At 44.7% G+C, this 21,485-nt stretch overlaps 1 pseudogene; it reads right to left on the reverse strand.

Moving 5' to 3' along the window:
* Positions 1 to 539: 539 nt before the first annotated feature.
* On the reverse strand, positions 540 to 6,354 carry LOC148674076 (uncharacterized; annotated as a pseudogene).
* Between the last annotated feature and the right edge of the window lie 15,131 nt (positions 6,355 to 21,485).

The following is a 21,485-nucleotide window of genomic DNA, read 5'->3' on the forward strand; positions in this document are numbered from 1 at the left end:
TGGGCAAATGGAGGAGAGGCTCGTCGAACTGTGGAGCCAGCACAGATGTCTGTTCGGCGTTTCGTGTTTGTGTACTTTCGTGCGCTGCTCCTCCTCTTGCTCCACGTTGATTGGCTGACAAAATGAGGCGACCTCGCGGTACTTTCGCGGCGCGATACGAGATGTGGAACCGGGATGAAAAGTCATGAGGGAATCGTGTGATTAGTCACCCCTGTGATTCCTAGTCCTATCATTTGACACCCTCTGGGACAGAAAAGGCAGCCAGACTCCGCAGCTGCAGTCGTTAATTTTGACATGCTCTCTGACTAGAGGTCGTGTCGAGTCCTGTAGCCCGACGCCGGCTTAAGGGACGACAGTAACGTGTCAAGAGCATTCTGGAGACAGTGGGCCAGCAGAGAGGGGGTGCAGTGACTCTCCTGCACAGTGAGAGGTGCTGGGGGAGCCTTTCCCTAAATAGAATCATAGGAACCTGAGAGACTCTTTAAAGGTGGTTCGGGAGACAGACTGGATGAGAAGTATAAAAGATTGCATTACTCCAGTTTCACTGAGACTGTATTTATTTAAAACCACTGAGCACAAAGAAGGTTACTTGTGCTGTTCTTCGTGAAAGGTTACATCTCTTTAAAGACAGTACAAGAAACATGAAATCAGGCTAATGAATGAAAATTGTCTATGAAATCAATACAGAAAAAGGATCACAGAGAACACAATATGCATCAATGTTTTATAGAAAACAGGAAATTAAAAGAAAACACATTTCAGAAATGCTCTTTAACTCCCTTGTCAGATCATCAGTGTAACAATTCAATAGTATCCCAGTAAAATTATTTTACACCTGTCAAGCATTTGAACAAAATGAGTTTCTTGTGGTGTATTCACTAACATGTACTTGCATGGTGCCAAAACCTATATGGAACAATAACTTTCATTTGCTGCTTTTCAGTTTAATAATATCTTTATCAGAATGTTAGAAAGGGGACATGTATATGGTAACATCAGTCAGTCCTGTATTTCTCACTTAATATGCACTTAATTCTCATTTGTATAGTATGCTTTCAACCTATCTTATTTTTTACTTTTTGTAACATCCCTGAGGCACCGTCCTTTACCCACTCTGTCCAAGTCTTCTCTTCCTGTGGAAGCAGAATCTCTCCACTGGCCACCTTCTGCACTATCACAGCTCCTTCTCTGACTCTCTGTAGTTCTCTGATGCGATCCAGGTATCCAGGCTTGGCTTCGTGCTCCTCAGCCTGTATCATCAGGTCAATGTAATCTGGGGTCCTGAGAGGGTCGGGCCGCAGAGCGATCTCTTTCAGACGCTTCAGAGTGCGACTCAATTTGTCAATTAATTGTAAGACCTCTTTCTGTACCTCTTTGTATGTCTTCTGAAGCTGTTTGACAACTTCCTCTGCACTCATCTTTTTCCCCTTTGCGTCCTCAAACTGAGTTTTCAGATCCTCATATGTTCTTTTCTCTTTTCTGGTCCTGTATTCCCATCTGTACTTCTGATTAAAATGTACATTCCAGACACATTTCTTTTTACAAATCCTGCAGTTTCCTTTTTTATCCATTGCCAAACAACCTTTCTTATCATTATCATTAGGAATTTGACAGGGATAGTGACAGGTGGTATGACACGCTTGGCAGTTGGTGATGTAGTTTCCATTCTCAGAGATATCTTCCTTTACTGCCTCTGTGACCTCTACTTCATACTCAAAGTTCTGGTTTTGCTCTATACAGTGTTTGTGACGTTCCAGTGCTTCTTGTGTCTGTTCCAATTCATTGAGTGTCGTCAGTCTGACTCTGATCTTGGGCTGCAGCCCCTGCACTGTCACCTCCAGTCGATTGCGCTCCTCCAGGACCTCCTTTGTCAGCTGCAGACTTCTGGTTTGCATGGTGTTTAAATAGTTAAAGAATGTATCCATGTTTTCTGAGCCCATCTGCCAGAACATTTTGTCAAACATACTCTGATGTGAACTTCCTGTTGATCCCTCATTAGAAGCAAACAAGCTTGAGTTGTTGAATTTGAAATAGTGAGGGGTGTCATTTTTCAGTTTGGCACAAGAGACATCAGCAGCTTTGATGGCCTCTAAAACAGGTGGAGGCTGCCCATCAGCAAATGTGACCAGAACTACAATATTGTCTGCAATGTCTTTTCCAAATATCGAGAGAATTGAGTCAAAGATGTACTTCTGTGTGTGTGTGAGACGTGCTAAAGCAGACTGGACCACAAAACACACTGCGTCAAGACTAATGATACCATTCTTATCAGAAAAGAAGTCTCTGATCTTCTGGGTGATGATTTTGTCCTGTCCGATCCCTCTGGTGTCCCCAAACCCTGGAGTGTCCACAATAGTGAGAGAGTAGGGAACCCTGAACCCTTCACTGTGGTGGATCTGATAGGCTGTGATCTCAGAGGTCTGACTCTCAGCCTGTGTCCTGTTGGTCTCTTCATGTATCAGTTTGAACCTGCTCTCATCCTCCCACTCCACTCCCAGGATATAGTTGATCATCCCGTTGATGAGGGTGGTCTTCCCTGAGCCCGTCGCTCCCAGGAGCATGATCGTTCTGTTTTTGCAGTTCAATGGTGGTTTTCCAAAGCTGAGTTTGGGACAGGTACTGCGTTTATCTTTAGACAGATTAAGCCTGTAAATCGAAGGTTTGCCCTTGTTCATTAAAGTGCACTTCTTGGGGTCGCCTGTAATTCGCTTTACAGGTGTTTCTGCTGTTGTGATCACCACTTCATCACTCGGTGCGCTGGTCCCACGATCCCCACAGTCACACCGGACTCTGATTCTGTAGGATGTTTTCTTTGTCAAGCCTTCAATAGAAAATGAATTCTGTTCTTTGTTAGTTTTCTTCTTCAGCCACTGATCAGATGTTTCCTTACTGCCTTGTACTCCTTCCTCTCTGTATTCAATGATGTATCCTAGTATGCTGACCCCCTCTTCATCAGCAGAAGGATTTTCCCAGGTTATTTTGATGGAAGTTGGAGACACCTGGAGAGCTGAGGGTTTTCCAGGGGTACATAAGTTTATCACAGTGTTGAACGTTTTGATGTCACTGCTCACGGGGTATCCCAGCTTGCCCTCTGCTGTGGATCTGAGCTCATACTCAGTGTGAGGCTGCAGCCCTGACACAGGGACAGTGTCCTGAGTGTCTTTGACAGTGACAGATTCCCACTCTTCCTGCTGCTTGGGTTTATATCCCACCCTGTGCTCCAGTGTGGCAGAGCTGTGGGGGGACATCTGTTCTGTCACAGTGTTGTGTGTCACTGTGTGAACCTCAGGGTTGCCAGACTTTGATGGGGGCTCAAAATACACACCTTCATTATCCCCACTCTCATACAGGAAGATACATGCTCCAGGATGCTGGTCATCTTGTTTAGCACCAACAAAGAATTTAGTTTTCTCATCCTTAATATTCACTAACTCAAGGAAAGCCTTCAGACACAGTTTCATCTTCTGAACAGACTCTCTCTTTACCCATCCTGTACTGGCCTGTTGTGTGTCAGTGTCTGTGTTCCTGCTCTCTGGGTGTCTGAGGTAGCTGGTCAGCTCTGACAGATACGGCTCAGGCTGGCTGAGTGAGGTGAAGCTGAAACAAACCACATTCTCAGTGTCTGGATCAAACAGCACCCGGTCCAGTTCCTCTTGTGTGGACAGCACATTTATACCACTGTCTTTCAGTTTAGTAAGATATCCATTGACTGCCTTCATTTCTCTTTCTTTATTCTGCAGCCACAGTTGAAACCTGTCTAATTTGAAAGGCGAGTCTTCATGATGTTTCATCAGCTCTCTGAACTCTTCTTCATCTTTCTCACCTCCCCTAATAGCTGGCAGGACACTGGCTAATCTATCCATGAAATTCAGTTTGTACTGAAGGACCAGTTGTTTCAGATTTTCTATTTTTCCTTTAACGTCAGGAAAGGTTTGGGAAACTGTGTGTTTCTGCAAGTCGTTACATCGCATTTCAATCACATCCAGGTTCTCCACTGCAGTCTGTGCCTGTGTGACAAAATGGTTGCTTATGTGTCTGACCAGCTTAGCAGCCTTGGAGTCCAGGTTGACCAGCGGGTACAGCCAGACCCTGATGGGCACAGCGTGTTCTCCTCCTTCTCCGAGCAGAGTCGGGAGGGCTCTGTAGACCTCAATGGCCTCTTTAAAAGTGGACGGGTTTGTCGCCAGCTGAACATCCCCGTGAAATGTGTAGCTGAACTTTTCTCCAGCGGTCTTTTCCTGTTCTGTCATTTCCAGAGAGGCTTTGCCACTAATTGAGATTCGTTTCAGCTTTTCAATGGTGAGTTTCAGTTTCGCCTCGATCTCCTGCTTGTTCTCTCCCTCAGACACCTCTCTGTCAAACACAAAGTAGGCCTGAGCCCCGTACAGCACACCTGTGACCACATGGGTGGGCATTTCGTCCTCAAACACACTGGGATGGGTCACCTGCCCTCGGCCCAGGTGACTCATGGTCAGCTGCTCTTTCCTGACAGTGGTGTGGTAGTGCAGAGTGACTCTGGCCTGGCTGTGGGATTTCTTCTTGTCATTGAAGTACTTGGCGGCTCCTCCCACTTCCACAAGACCCCCCAGAAGACTGGCCTTCAGTGAGGCGTCCACCTGCAGGGCCGAAGCTTTGTCATCAATGGAGTCTGAGGCAGAGACCCTGAGCTCAGTTTTATTCTGGGAGCGCACACTGGTGTTCTTCTGTAGCTCCTTATGGTCCCACAGCGTGATGGCTGCAATAGAGTCAGGGTTGATTACCTAATGCTCCTGACACACTGGACAATGTCAAAGAGGTTTGCTCAGTACTAAGCTTCATATAGAGAGATACTGATGTAATAAAGAAGTTCATTAATCCTGTGATTCGACAGCTTCTGTGATAGAATTAACTGTCATGAAGCGAGAAGCTTAAAAAGACCTGTGAGGAGAGTTTAGGACATGTCAATGAAATTCAGATAAGATTAAAATTGTGTTCTGTAATCCTATATTATATATTGGCACTAAATTAATAGATTTCATCTGGAATGTTTACCTGGGATCAGTGTGTCAGTCATACAGCAGCCCAGCTGGAACAGTGTGTAGTTGTGTCTGCTGTGCTACAGGTTTACCTGGGATCAGTGTGTCAATCATACAGCAGCCCAGCTGGAACAGTGTGTAGTTGTGTCTGCTGTGCTACAGGTTTACCTGGGATCAGTGTGTCAGTCATACAGCAGCCCAGCTGGAACAGTGTGTAGTTGTGTCTGCTGTGCTGTGGGTGTATCTGGGATCAGTGTGTCAGTCATACAGCAGCCCAGCTGGAACAGTGTGTAGTTGTCTGCTGTGCTACAGGTTTACCTGGGATCAGTGTGTCAGTCATACAGCAGCCCAGCTGGAACAGTGTGTAGTTGTGTCTGCTGTGCTGTGGGTGTATCTGGGATCAGTGTGTCAGTCATACAGCAGCCCAGCTGGAACAGTGTGTAGTTGTCTGCTGTGCTACAGGTTTACCTCGGATCAGTGTGTCAGTCATACAGCAGCCCAGCTGGAACAGTGTGTAGTAGTGTCTGCTGTGCTGTGGGTGTATCTGGGATCAGTGTGTCAGTCATACAGCAGCCCAGCTGGAACAGTGTGTAGTTGTGTCTGCTGTGCTGTGGGTGTATCTGGGATCAGTGTGTCAGTCATACAGCAGCCCAGCTGGAACAGTGTGTAGTTGTGTCTGCTGTGCTGTGGGTGTATCTGGGATCAGTGTGTCAGTCATACAGCAGCCCAGCTGGAACAGTGTGTAGTTGTCTGCTGTGCTACAGGTTTACCTGGGATCAGTGTGTCAGTCATACAGCAGCCCAGCTGGAACAGTGTGTAGTTGTGTCTGCTGTGCTGTGGGAATGTCTGGGATCAGTGTGTCAGTCATACAGCAGCCCAGCTGGAACAGTGTGTAGTTGTCTGCTGTGCTACAGGTTTACCTGGGATCAGTGTGTCAGTCATACAGCAGCCCAGCTGGAACAGTGTGTATTTGTTTCTGCTGTGCTGTGGGTTTACCTGGGATCAGTGTGTCAGTCATACAGCAGCCCAGCTGGAACAGTGTGTAGTTGTGTCTGCTGTGCTACAGGTTTACCTGGGATCAGTGTGTCAGTCATACAGCAGCCCAGCTGGAACAGTGTGTAGTTGTGTCTGCTGTGCTGTGGGAATGTCTGGGATCAGTGTGTCAGTCATACAGCAGCCCAGCTGGAACAGTGTGTAGTTGTGTCTGCTGTGCTGTAGGTTTACCTGGGATCAGTGCGTCTCTGCGGCAGTCATACAGCATCCCCAGCTGGAAGGGTCTGCCCAGAGCTGCCATCTCAATGGGAACAGTTCCTACAGATGACATGGCTGGTGGTGGACTGGATACTGCAGAAAGAAGGTTTAAAGTCAACAGTTATATATGTTTGTATTTTTACATATCTAATTTAGGTTTTACATTAATGGATGGAGCTGTGAATCTGGGGATTCAGGTAGATTACATCCCTGGTCGATGAAGCTTGGCTCAGGGAACTTCGCTTATCTACTACTTGATTTCTGTCACTAATAAGCAATAAAAATTCTTCAATCTTAAAAAATGGCATGGGCGCTAAGGTGTTGAAAAATATATGTATAGAGAAACCTGGTTTGTATCCACCTGGTTACCACCCTGAAGTAGTACTTTGAAATATTACAGGAGTTACCCAGTGGAGACGCACTTTCTTTCCCCTAGACAACACCCAAGCAGCTCTTTTACAAAGTGAAACCCTACCGTCGCTTTTTTATTACAAAGAGATAGTGGGCTGTTGCATGTTTTTAGACCTATTTGTTTCTCTTGTCGTGGCATTACTGCTGTCTATAATATTGTTTGTCCCCACTTTCAGCTGTACTTATCAGTCATTACTCAGTTAAAACTTTCCTCTTCGTATATACAGTACTTTGATCATCCCCTGAAAATCGGATAAAATATCCGTCACAGTTCAGCTTGGTCAGTTCAAATCTGGGATTAAAATATCTCACCTACAGGAATTTTGGTTTCTTTCAGGAGATCTTGGCAAAATGTCCTATATTTGTTAAAACCTGTGACTATTTAGGAGTGATTCTCACAGGTTTGATGTTTAGAGTTCTTAACTTATGATTTTGCCATTCTTTTGACATTAACAAGCAGAGCACAGTTTTTACTTGAATGCATACGACACCTAGTGTTGTAATTTAATGTTAATTAAATTTTCTGTTTACACTTTTGTAAAGAAGTAAGTGATGGGGAAACGCATCCAGTGCTTTGCACATTCTTTTTCCAATAAGGAATGATGGATGTTAGTTTATTAGTTCAAAATTTGGCCAGCAGCCATATCACTCTGCAGCTCATAACTGGCAGCCCACTGAAGATCAGCAGGTGTGAGCCTGGCCAGTACCTGGATGGGAGATTCCTGGGAAAAACTAAGGTTGCTGCTGGAAGAGGTGTTAGTGGGGCCAGCAGGGGGTGCTCACCTTGTGGTCCATGTGGGTCCTAATGCCCCAGAATAGTGACGGGGACACTATACTGTAAACAGGGGCTGTCCTTCGGATGAGATGTAAAACCGAGGTCCTGACTCTCTGTGGTCGTTTCTCGAAAAAAGTAGGGGTGTAACCCCGGCGTCCTGGCCAAATTTCCCACTGGCCCTTAAGAATCATGGCCTCCTAATAATCCCCATCTATGAATTGGCTTCATTAGTCTGCTCTCCTCCCCACTGATTGCTGATGTGTGGTGAGCGTTCTGGCGCACTATGGCTGCCGTCGCATCATCCAGGTGGATGCTGCACATTGGTGGTGGTGGAGGGGATCCCCATTACCTGTAAAGCGCTATTTAAGTGTAAGCTATTTATTATATTATCATACAATTTTAACTTTCTATGCAAGCAATGGTGTCATACCTCATGTTGCCACTAGGGAGACCACTAAGTATTATAAGCATGACCCTCAATCCATGGGTTTTGAATTTTGAGTGAAGAAACTTGCTGTGGATCTTCTACAGTTTTTTAACAACTGCACTAATATCATACTGATACTGTTTTTCTGCTTTCATGTTCTGTTTAGCTGCACTTTCCCCATGTACAGTAAGAGTTGTGCATTCAGCCTGTTCTCCTTGCTGTCTGAGTTGTACACTTGTTTCTTGGCCATCCAGGTCCTCCACTAATAGAACTGTTTCATGTAAATACAAAACCATGCGCCTACAATACAGACACAGAATTGGTGTGACCCCGAGCAGCAGATTAAAAATGAGATTTGTCCCAACCCAAGGTGTGGATCACCCAGGCTTTTATATACCTGTCCAGGATCAATCCTGAGCTGTTTTCTTGCTGGAAGCAAGTTGCTACCACAGTGTGCAGGACCCTCAGCAATGACCTCTGCCCACAGACCTCACAGTTTCCTCTCAGAGACATCAGGACAGTTCAGCCCTCTGTTTCTCAAAGATGGATTCTGGTGCTGGGCGCTGGTGCTGGCTTTCCTTCAAGAACACCCCCTTGTTGAAACGTTGTCTACTAGAGCTGTCAGCTTTCAGAGGAAACGGAAACATCCTCTCCTGAGCTTTCAATTTTGATCTTTGCAAACTGTTATTTTTTAAATTGTGGTTGTTCAGTACGTGTTGTGCCTCTCACTGAACAGGTTTCTAAAAATGGAGAAGCAGTATTGAAACTCTTATCAGACCCCTTTTATTCTTTGTCAGCATGTATAACTCCATTAATGTGTTCTTCATTTTAAAACCTGAAATAGGTATTTATAGGGTACTATATAAAATGCTACAATGTGGCATTATGGCATAAGATTTGTTATGAGAAAAAAGCAATTCCATTCTTTAAAACATTGTGAAAAAAAAGTCTTAAAAGAACTTGTGTGCAAGTGTTATTGGCTCTGGTACCAAGAGAGCATAGTGATTCTTATTACTGTTGTTCAGTCATAATGTTCACAGATGTGTGGTGTAGCTGATCACGTTCAGGGTATTTTAACAAGTGATCCTATTTCTACAAAATCACTATTCGATTAAGCTTTGTCCAGCCATACACTATGGAGCAAGAAACTCAATCTGGCTATGATTAAGAACAAAGACAATAAAGACCTTCAGATAAAGACCTTTCTTTTCACCCAGACTGACAATATCCTTGCACATCAAAAACAGAAAGACAAGAAATCTAGACTGAGACATCTAGTCACAGCACCTGAGTTCCATCGGCCAACCTGCTTGTTCTGTACAGGTCCTGGGGGTGAGACATGAAGGAAGAGCTGCTGTACTCGGCACTGACAGCAGATCCAAGACTCCCGTGAAGACGTCCTGCTCACGCCATCCCCACTAGACCAGCCCTCGGACACTTCCACTGCTCTCGCTATTGGACACCAGCAAGGTCAGTGCTTCACTTACAAAAATCTGCTTTGTGGAGGAATTTTCTGAGAATTTTTTTGAACCGAGTGAAAATGTGCAAGTACAGTAGCTAATAGTGATGCGCGGGTTGACTCACACCCGCAGGTAGGTGCAGGTTTACCCGTGGGATGGGCCTGTCAAAGAAACATTTTCTATCGTGTCGGGCAGATGCTGGTTCGTTTCTCACAACTGCGGGCGGCCATGGGTAAAAAGAAAAGCCGACCAGCACATCACTAGTAGCTAAACTATTTCAGCCCTCAGACTGGTCCAGTTCCCAAGACTGCAGCACCAGTCAGGTAATCTTGTCCAGAAACATCACTATCGGAGAGCGACTCCACAGATCTCATGCAGGTACAGCCTGCTTGAGTCCCAGAAACACACACTTCAGCTTTACAGTAAAAAACACCTACCTGTGAATTTTATATTTATAATAAAGTGTTTTCAGTGATTTAGATGCATGTATTTTATCTGCTAAAAGAGAACATGTCTTTGCCCCAATTATCATTATTACATTATTGAGTCTGTCTCTGCCCTCAAGATCCATTCTGCTTTCCAAGCTATAACTACTACAGCAGCACGAAGTTGCGATTTTTTTTGTTTTGTAATTGTAAATCACAACAATGAAAATTGTGTTATGTTTCTAAATATTTTGAAAAAAGCTCAAAGTTATAAATTCTGACCCACTCATCAATGCCTCACTTATTTGTACACATTATTTTAAACAGACCACAAACGTGTGAGTACTTCTGTATCAGTCATTAGCTAAGGATTGTGATGGAGGTAAAAAAAAAGCTAAATTTATTTTTTCATTCTGGGTATTAGCAACAATTTTAAGACACTGTATTACGTGCTAGGAGTTTTTTTAAAAATACTTCATATAAGAGACCAATAGCCATTACCTGGATATTGTCTTAAAACATCCCTAAGTATAACCTTGTATTTAAAATATTTTGTTTAAAAATGTATTTGCTAATTATTATACACAATATATTGAACAATTTCCAAATGACGTTTTAGTACTCACCCAAAGACAGAGAACGTGGGGACACCTGTAGGTTGAGGATGTGGTTCAGACCGACTCTGCGCTTTCTCACACTTATATACTGACTCGGGAGTCACCCCCCCTGCTGCTGAAGTCATTTCCCAGCAATGACTGCAGTTACAAGAAGTCAGGTACAGAAGAGGTCCAGGGCCCCAGCAATGGGATGATACTGCGCAGGTAGGTACACCATCAGTACAGTATTAGAAAACCGCTCCCCAGCATTCATGCCAACACTCTGCCCGAAACAAACACCTGAAATTGCCATTAATGAAGGGTGTGGTGTGCAGCTGTTAGCACTGCAGCCTCACAGCGCTGGGGCCCTGGGTTCAATCACTGGGGTCTATCTGTGTGGAGTTTGCATGGTCTCCATGTGTCTGTGTGGGTTTTCTCTGGGTGCTCCTGTTTCCTCCCACAGGCCACAGACATGCTGGTACTGTAGGTTAAACAGCCCTGGTGTGTGAGTGTGTGAGTGTCCTGCAATGGCCTGGCATCCTGCCCAGGGTTGCCCTGCCTTGAGCCCATTGCTTGCTGGAATAGACTCCAGCTCCCCTGGGTCCTTAGTGTTTGTCCAGTGAAAACACCAACATTGATCTGTCCTGTACAGCTCGCAGCAGGACCCACGGCCCGTCTCAGCCAGATTTCCTGTTTCAGTGCTAGTTTGTCCATTTCATCCTTCCAACATGCACAATTCAGCAGGGTTAGAAAATAGCTGCAGAGCACCAGGCTGAGGAAGATACAGCTACAGGCTCCTGGGCTGGAGTCCAGCCTCTGGTGTCTGTCTGTGTGGAGTCTGCATGTTTGGAGGTTATTTGCAGGGAGATCCAGCCCTGCTGAAGACATGCTGGCTGGGCCAGTTTGCTCTGTGCACCAGAGAGGAGCTCTGAGCTCTCAGTCCCACCTTCAGTCTGCAAAGAGGAACAAGGATGAGCTGAGTTCTGCTCGCAGGTGGATGAATCACTCAAGTACGGATCTTGAACTCAGGGGAGGAGAGGAGACTGGCCTTGGGGGAGCAGGTCTGCTGCCCCCCTCACTGCAGCCTGATTCTCACATCAGCACGACCCCAGAACACAGCCCAGCCGAGACATTTACCCAAAACATGGCGTCTTTATTTCAGCTTCACTTCTACTGCGCTTGGTTTCTTTTTTGCAAGGATTTACTTTTCTTTACAGAAAATACAATTAATACGGGCTCTGAAAAACCCATTTTTGTGCTAAAGCAAAATTTTGCTTCCCCCCCTCACACACAAACTGTTCTTCAATGCACTGAAAACAAGCTCTTTATATACGGTATATACAGTACTTTGATCACCTCCTGAAAATCGGATAAAATATCTCATTACTACAGTACCTGAATCATCTAAGCCAGTTTTTTTCTTCATCTTTTAAACTGATTTGCCAGCTATGTCACATTGGATAATCCTACTCTATAAAACAGTAGAAACAGTCTTTCGCCATTTTGTTTGAGGTTGTGTTTCATACAAGGATCGCTTCCAGATAGAGCCTAAGTACAGTCGTGTCCTTCAGCCAGCTGGGGTGTAGGGCCAGTCAGGTCTGTAGCGACACCTTCACCTGGAACATGAATAATCGGTGGTGGAATCAGAGCAGCTCTGTGACAGGCGGTCAGCTGAGCCTCCACCTGAGTGGAGCCGGCAGGTAGTCTTCATGGTCATGACACCTGACAGCCAGGTTCCACTGTGTTTACACATTTGCCTCCTTTCAGGGATGTGAGGCAGCCGTGAAGGGCTGGACGTGCTGTGCAGCTGAGCTCTGCTGCTGAAAGAGGGAGAGAGAGAAAGAGACTCCAACCACTGGAGACAGTCGAGCCACTGAGAGAGCGTTGTTGCTCTTTCTCCTAGTGAGACTCAGTATAAAAGAGTCCAGCCATGTGACGTTTCCTCACAGCCCAGTTGCAGTGGCGCTTTTTCCTCCAGACTGTGACAAGTGGAGCCTCGTCTGTGGCTTTGGACAAATTTCCGAAGCCTGATTCCGGAGAAAAGTCCGGATGGATAGTGAGCCTTCACACCCAACACCAGCCTGTTCTGGAGCAGCAGTTGAGGTGGAGCAGAGTATCAGACTGTGCTTCCCTGGTCCAGTGGAGCTCCTGCTCCTGCTTCTCCTTCTGGGTATCCTGGCTCCTCTGGTCTTCACTCCTTGTCTTCCTGCTCCTCTGGTCTTCACTCCTTGTCTTCCGGCTCCTCTGGTCTTCACTCCTTGTCTTCAGGCTCCTCTGGTCTTCACTCCTTGTCTTCGGCTCTCTCTGGTCTTCACTCCTTGTCTTCCAGCTCCTCTAGTCTTCACTCCTTATCTTCCGGCTCCTCTGGTCTTCACTCCTTATCTTCCTGCTCCTCTGGTCTTCACTCCTTGTCTTCTGGCTCCTCTGGTCCTGATTTCTAAATTCTGGTCTCTTTCTTGCTCTATTTATTAGCCATAGAGAAAGTCTGGTCTGCCACAGTTCTGCTTAGTCAGTTCAAATCTGGGATTAAAATATCTCACCTACAGGAATTTTGGTTTCCTTCAGGAGATCTTGGCAAAATGTCCTATATTTGTTAAAACCTGTGACTATTCAGGTGTGATTCTCACAGGTTTTAAATTTTAGAGTTCTTAACTCATGTTTTTGCCATTCATTCGACATCAACACGCAGAGCACAGTTTTTACTTGAATGCATACGACACCTAGTGTTGTCATTTAATGTTAATTAAGTTTTCTGTTTACACTTTTGTAAAGAAATTAAGTAAGTTATGGGGAAACACATCCAGTGCTTTGTACATTCATTTTCCAATAAGGAATAACGGATGTTAGTTTATTAGTTGAAAATTTTAACTTTCTATGCAAGCAATGTTGAGTGTCATACCTGATATTGCCACTAGGGGGGACCACTCGGTATTATAAGCGGGACCTGTCCAAGATCAATCCTGAGCTGTTTTCTTGCTGGAAGCAAGTTGCTACCACAGTGTGCAGGACCCTCAGCAATGACCTCTGTCCACAGACCTCACAGTTTCCTCTCAGAGACATCAGGACAGTTCAGCCCTCTGTTTCTCAAAGATGGATTCTGGTGCTGGGCGCTGGTGCTGGCTTTCCTTCAAGAACACCCCCTTGTTGAAATGTTGTATACTAGAGCTGTCAGCTTTCAGAGGAAACGGAAACAGGCGGAGCCCCCTCCTGAGCTTTCGATTTTGATCTTTGCAAACTGTTATTTTTTTAATTTTGTGGTTGTTCAGTACGTGCTGTGCCTCTCACTGAACAGGTTTCCAAAAATATTACTCTGGAGAAGCAGTGTTATAACTCTTATCACACCCCTTTTATTCAGCAGGTAGAACTCCACTAAAGTGTTTTTTATTTCAAGAAATTGAAATTTAATCGAGTACTATAAAGTGCTGCAATGTGGCATTTGGGCACAAGATTCATCAGAAAAAAGCAAATCCATTCTTTAAATTTTTTGAAAAGCTCAGATTTACAGTCTTAATGGAACTTGTGTCCAAGTGTTATTGGGCTCTGGTACCAAGAGAGCATAGTGATTCTTATTACTGTTGTTCAGTCATAATGTTCACAGATGTGTGGTGTAGCTGATCACGTTCAGGGTATTTTAACAAGTGATCCTATTTCTACAAAATCACTATTCGATAAAGCTTTGTCCAGCCATACACTATGGAGCAAGAAACTCAATCTGGCTATGATTGAGAACAAAGACAATAAAGACCTTTCTTTTCACCCGTACTGACAATATCCTTGCACATCAAAAACAGAAAGACAAGAAATCTAGACTGAGACATCTAGTCACAGCACCTGAGTTCCATCGGCCAACCTGCTTGTTCTGTACAGGTCCTGGGGGTGAGACATGAAGGAAGAGCTGCTGTACTCGGCCCTGACAGCAGATCCAAGACTCCCGTGAAGACGTCCTGCTCACGCCATCCCCACTAGACCAGCCCTCGGACACTTCCACTGCTCTCGCTATTGGACACCAGCAAGGTCAGTGCTTCACTTACAAAAATTGCTTTGTGGAGGAATTTTCTGATATTTTTTTTTTTGATCCGAGTGTGAAAGTGTGCACCTATGATACCTAAACTATTTCAGCCCTCAGACTGGTCCAGTTCCCAAGAGTGCAGCACCAGTCAGGTAATCTTGTCCAGAAACATCACTATCGGAGAGCGACTCCACAGAACTGAATCCCAGAAACGCACACTTCAGCTTTACAGTAAAAAACACCTACCTGTGAATTTTATATTAATAAAGTGTTTTCAGTGATTTAGATGCATGTATTTTACCTGCTAAAAGAGAACGTCTTTGCCCCAGTTATCATTATTTCATTATTATGTGTCTGTCTCTGCCCTCAAGATCCAGTCTGCTTTCCAAACTATACTACAGCAGCAGCATGAAGTAGCGATTTTTTTTTTGTAATTGTAAATCACAACAATGAAAATTGTATTATGTTTCTAAATATTTTGAAAAAAAATCAGTTATAAATTCTGACCCACTCATCAATGCCTCACTTATATGTACACATTAAATTAAACATACCACAAACATGTGAGTACTTCTGTATCAATCATTAGCTAAGGATTGTGAAAAAGGTAAAAAAAAAAAGCTAAATTTAATGTTTTCTTTCTGGGTGTTAGCAACAATTTTAAGACACGGTATTACGTGCGTATTAGGAGGATGTGGTTTTAGACCGGCTCTGCGCTTTCTCGCACTGATATACTGGCCTGGGAGTCACTCCCCCTGCTGCTGAAGTCTTTTTCTCAGAAATGACTGCAGTTACAAGAAGTCAGGTACAGAAGAGGTCCAGGGCCCCAGCAATGGGATGATACTATTACCTGCACAGGTAGGTACACCATCAGTACAGTATTAGAAAACCGCTCCCCAGCATTCATGCCAACACTCTGCCAGAAACAAACACCTGAAATTGCCATTAATGAAGGGTGTGGTGTGCAGTCCCACACCCTTCAAAGAAGACCCACAAAGAAGACCAAGGATGAGCTGAGTTCTGCTCACAGGTGGATGAATCACTTAATTATGGAGCTTGAACTCAGAGGAGGAGAGGAGACTGGCCTTGGGGGAGCAGGTCTGCTGCCCCCCTCACTGCAGCCTGATTCTCACATCAGCACGACCCCAGAACACACCCCAGGCGAGACATTTACCCAAAACATGGCGTCTTTATTTCAGCTTCACTTCTACTGCGCTTGGTTTCTTTTTTATTTTATACAAAGAGATGGTGAGCTGTTGCATGTTTTTAGACCTATTTGTTTCTATTGTCTTGACATTACTGCTGTCTATAATATTGTTCGTCCCCAGTTTCAGCTGTACTTATCAGTCAATACCCAGTTAAATCTTCCATGTTCATATATACAATACTTTGATCACCCCCTAAAAATCAGTTAAAATATCTCATTACTACCTGGTTCAACTAAATCAGTTTTTTTCCTCTTCTTTTAAACTGTTGCCAGCTACGGTGTCACTGTTGAAAAGGCTGTTTTTCATACAAGAATCGCTTCCAGATAGAGTTAAAATACAGTCGTGTCCTTCAGCCAGCTGGGGTGTAGGGCCAGTCAGGTCTGTAGCGACACCTTCACCTGGAACATGAATAATCAGTGGTGGAATCAGAGCAGCTCTGTGACAGGCGGTCAGCTGAGCCTCCACCTGAGTGGAGCCGGCAGGTAGTCTTCATGGTCATGACACCTGACAGCCAGGTTCCACTGTGTTTACACATTTGCCTCCTTTCAGGGATGTGAGGCAGCCGTGAAGGGCTGGACGTGCTGTGCAGCTGAGCTCTGCTGCTGAAAGAGGGAGAGAGAGAAAGAGACTCCAACCACTGGAGACGATCGAGCCACTGAGAGAGCGTTGCTGCTTTTTCTCCTTGTGAGACTCAGTATAAAAGAGTCCAGCCATGTGACGTTTCCTCACAGCCCAGTTGCAGTGGCGCTTTTTCCTCCAGACTGTGACAAGTGGAGCCTCGTCTGTGGCTTTGGGCAAATTTCCGAAGCCTGATTCCGGAGAAAAGTCCGGATGGATAGTGAGCCTTCACGCCCAACACCAGCCTGTTCTGGAGCAGCAGCTGAGGTGGAGCAGAGTATCAGACTGTGCTTCCCTGGTCCAGTGGAGCTCCTGCTCCTGCTTCTCCTTCTGGGCATCCTGGCTCCTCTGGTCTTCACTCCTTGTCTTCCTGCTCCTCTGGTCTTCACTCTTTGTCTTCCTGCTGCTCTGGTCCTGACTTCTAATTTCTGGTCTCTTTCTTGCTCTATTTATTAGCCATAGAGAAAGTCTGGTCTGCCACAGTTCTGCTTGGTCAGTTCAAATCTGGGATTAAAATATCTCACCTACAGGAATTTTGTTTTTTTCAGGAGATCTTGGCAAAATGTCCTATATTTGTTAAATACTGTGACTATTCAGGTGTGATTCTCACAGGTTTGATATTTAGAGTTCTTAACTCATGTTTTTGCCATTCATTTGAGATTAACAAGCAAAGCACAGTTCTTCCTTGAATGGGTACGACACCTAGTATTGTAATTTAATGTTATTTATTTAATTAAATATTTTGTGTTTTTGTAAGGAAATGAAGTAAGAATGTGTGGAAACACATCCAGTGCTTTGCACATTCTTTTTCCAATAAGGAATGACGGATGTTAGTTTATTAGGGTGAGAGATGTATGGAGCAGCATGAGAGAGATCACTGGCTTCAAACAGGCTGGGGTTGCAACAGAAGGGAACCTGGAGATGGCCAACAAGTTGAACCAGTTCTTTAACAGGTTTGATTCTGGGTCCTCTGTGGCGCAACACCCATCCCCCCACAGCCACACGCTCCCTAACCCTTCACAGCTGCAACTGCCCAACACCTCCTCCATCCCCCCACAAACATGGCCGCCTACAGCTACAACCCCCGACGGCTGCTCACCCACCCATCCCCCACAGCTGCCACTCTCCAACACCTCCGCCATTAACACCTCCAGCCGGCACTGAAAGCACTATGAGCATCATCCCCCGGGCCAGGCTGACCATCACAGCTGACCAGGTGAAGAAGGAGCTGAAGAGGCTGCACGGGGGTAAGGCCACAGGACCAGATAACATCTGTCCCAGAGTTCTGAGGGCCTGTGCTGATCAGCTGAGCGGAGTGCTCCAGCGACTGTTCAACCTGAGCCTGCGCTTGGAGAGAGTCCCGGTGCTCTGGAAGACATCATGCCTGGTCCCGGTACCAAAGAAAGGGCGCCCCTCTGTCCTCAACGACTACAGACCAGTTGCACTGACTTCTCACATCATGAAGACACTGGAGAGGCTGGTCTTATCCCACCTGAGACCCATGGTCAGCTCATCACTGGACACCCTACAGTTTGCCTACCAGCCCAGTGTTGGTGTGGAGGATGCGATCATCTACATGCTGCAAAGGGCCTACTCACACCTGGACAGGGCTGGCAACACTGTAAGGATCATGTTTTTCGACTTCTCCAGTGCCTTCAATACCATCCAGCCCTTACTTCTAAGGAGGAAGCTGGAGGAGATGCAAGTCGATGCCTCCATGACCTCGTGGATCACTGACTACCTGACGGGCAGACCACAGTCTGTGAGACTTCAGAACTGCTTGTCTGAACTGGTAGTGAGTAACACAGGGGCACCTCAAGGGACAGTTCTTTCTCCATTCCTCTTCACCCTCTATACTTCGGACTTTAAGTACAACTCAAAGTCATGCCACCTGCAAAAGTTCTCAGATGACTCTGCAATTGTGGGATGTATCAAGGGTGAGCAGGAGGAGGAGTACAGAGGACTGGTCAGCAGCTTTGTGGAGTGGTGTGGGGTGAACCACTTGGAACTGAATGTTACAAAGACAAAGGAACTGGTGGTAGATTTCAGGAGGAAAAAGGTCAAACCTACTCCTGTCTACATCCATGGGAGTGGCGTGGAGATGGTGGACTCGTACAAGTACCTGGGAGTGCACATCGACGATAGACTGGAATGGTCTAAGAACATCGAGGCCATCTATAAGAACGGACAGAGCCGACTTTACTTCTTGAGGAGGCTCAGGTCCTTCAATGTGTGTAGTAAGATGCTACACATGTTTTATCAGTCGGTGGTAGCGAGTGCCATTTTCTACGCAGTGGTGTGCTGGGGCTCTGGGATTAGAGCAGTAGATTCCAAAAGGCTGAACAAGCTCATCAGGAGAGCGAGCTCTGTCATTGGGTCTGACCTGGACCCCTTGGAGGTAGTGGCTGAGAGGAGAATGATGTCCAAACTGGAGGCCATCATGGACAACTTCTCCCATCCCCTCTATGACAGGCTTGCAGGAATGAAGAGCACGTTCAGCAATAGACTGATTCATCCACGGTGCGACAGGGAGCGCTACAGGAGGTCATTCTTGCCGTCTGCCATAAGATTGTACAACGCATCCACCTTGCGTCTTGGCAGAGGCAACAGCGACAGTGACCTGTTTCTGGACTAAACGCATATACACATATACTGCTACATCTGTTCTCTTTCTTTTTCTTTTTCTTTTTCCTGTTTACAACCACTTTTGTGCAATATATGCCAGGGACCTGTGCAATACATTTATATTTATATTTATATCTATGGTTACATCTATATTTATATTCATACGTGTGATACGATTTTCTGTGTACTGTTCTGTTCTAGTTTCCTCTTGTGTGTCCGGACTGTGAGTAACTCTTGTATTGTATTGTATGTATTGTACTATTAGTATATAATTCGTTACACTGTGGCTGTGTTGTGTGTGTTAAGCTGCTGTTGCACTGCAATTTCCCTCACGGGATCAATAAAGTATCTATCTATCTATTAGTTCAAAATTTTAACTTTCTGTTCAAGCAATGGTGAGTGTCATACCTGATATTGCCACTAGGGGGACCACTCGGTATTATAAGCATGACCCTCAATCCATGGGTTTTGAATTTCGAGTAAAAAAACTTGCTGTAGGTCTTCTGCACAGTTCTTTAACGACTTCACTAATATCGTACTGATACTGTTTTTCTGCTTTCCTGTTTAAGCACTGTTATGTGTTTAGCTGCACTTTCCCCATGTACAGTAAGAGTCATGCATTCAGCCTGTTCTCCTTCTGTCTGAGTTGTACACTTGTTTCTAGGCTATCCAGGTCCTCCACTAATAGAACTGTCTCATGTGAATACAAAACCATGTGCCTACAATACGGACACAGAATTGGTGTGACCCCGAGCAGCAGATTAAAAATGAGATTTGTCCCAACCCAAGGTGTGGATCACCCAGGCATTTATATACCTGTCCAGGATCAATCCTGAGCTGTTTTCTTGCTGGAAGCAAGTTGCTACCGCAGTGTGCAGGACCCTCAGCAATGACCTCTGTCCACAGACCTCACAGTTTCCTCTCAGAGACATCAGGACAGTTCAGCCCTCTGTTTCTCAAAGATGGATTCTGGTGCTGGGCGCTGGTGCTGGCTTTCCTTCAAGAACACCCCCTTGTTGAAACGTTGTCTACTAGAGCTGTCAGCTTTCAGAGGAAACGGAAACAGGCGGAGCCCCCTCCTGAGGTTTCGATCTTTGCAAACTTAAATTTTGTGGTTGTTCAGTACATGCTGTGCCTCGCACTGAACAGGTTTCTAAAATGTTACTCTGGAGAAGCAGTATTGTAACTCTTATCACACCCCTTTATTCTTTGTCAGCAAGTATAACTCCATTAATGTGTTCTTCATTTTAAAACCTGAAATTTAATAGGGTATAATGTGGCATTATGGCATAAGATTTGTTAAGAGAAAAAAGCAATTCCATTTTTTAAAACATTTTGAAAAAAAGGTCTTAATGGAACTTGTGTGCAAATGTTATTGGCTCTGGTTCCAAGAGAGCATAGTGATTCTTATTACTGTTGTTCAGTCATAATGTTCACAGATGTGTGGTGTAGCTGATCACGTTCAGGGTATTTTAACAAGTGATCCTATTTCTTATGATTAAGAACAAAGACAATAAGGACCTTCAGATAAAGACCTTTCTTTTCACCCAGACTGACAATATCCTTGCACATCAAAAACAGAAAGACAAGAAATCTAGACTGAGACATCTAGTCACAGCACCTGAGTTCCATCGGCCAACCTGCTTGTTCTGTACAGGTCCTGGGGGTGAGACATGAAGGAAGAGCTGCTGTACTCGGCACTGACAGCAGATCCAAGACTCCCGTGAAGACGTCCTGCTCACGCCATCCCCACTAGACCAGCCCTCGGACACTTCCACTGCTCTCGCTATTGGACACCAGCAAGGTCAGTGCTTCACTTACAAAAATCTGCTTTGTGGAGGAATTTTATGAGATTTTTTTTTAACCAAGTGTGAAAGTGTGGACCTACGATACCTAAACTATTTCAGCCCTCAGACTGGTCCAGTTCTCAAGACTGCAGCACCAGTCAGGTAATCTTGTCCAGAAACATCACTATCGGAGAGCGACTCCACAGATCTCATGCAGGTACAGCCTGCTTGAGTCCCAGAAACACACACTTCAGCTTTACAGTAAAAAACACCTACCTGTGAATTTTATATTTATAATAAAGTGTTTTCAGTTAATAAGATGCATTTTATCTGCTAAAAGAGAACATGTCTTTGCCCCAATTATCATTATTACATTATGTGTCTGTCTCTGCCCTCAAGATCCAGTCTGCTTTCCAAACTATAACTACTACAGCAGCATGAAGTTGCGATTTTTTTTTGTTTTATAATTGTAAATCACAACAATGAAAATTGTGTTATGTTTCTAAATATTTTGAAAAAAAAAATAGTTATAAATTCTGACCCATTTATCAATGCCTCACTCATTTGTACACATTAAACAGACCACAAACATGTGAGTATTTCTGTATCAATCGTGAGCTAAGGATTGTGAAGGAGGTAAAACAAGAAAAGCTAAGTTTAATTTTTTTCTTTCTGGGTATTAGCAACAATTTTAAGACACTGTATTACGTGCTAGCAGTTTTTTAAAATACTTCATATATGAAACCAATAGCCATTACCTGATTATTGTCTTGAAACATCCCTAAGTATAACCTTTTATTTAAAATATTTTATTTAAAAATGTATGTGCTAATTTACATACAGTATATAGTGAACAATTTCCAAATGACGTTTTAGTA

Source organism: Lepisosteus platostomus, chromosome 3 (assembly GCF_059453375.1).
Source record: "Lepisosteus platostomus isolate fLepPlt1 chromosome 3, fLepPlt1.hap1, whole genome shotgun sequence".
Lineage (NCBI taxonomy): Eukaryota > Metazoa > Chordata > Actinopteri > Semionotiformes > Lepisosteidae > Lepisosteus > Lepisosteus platostomus.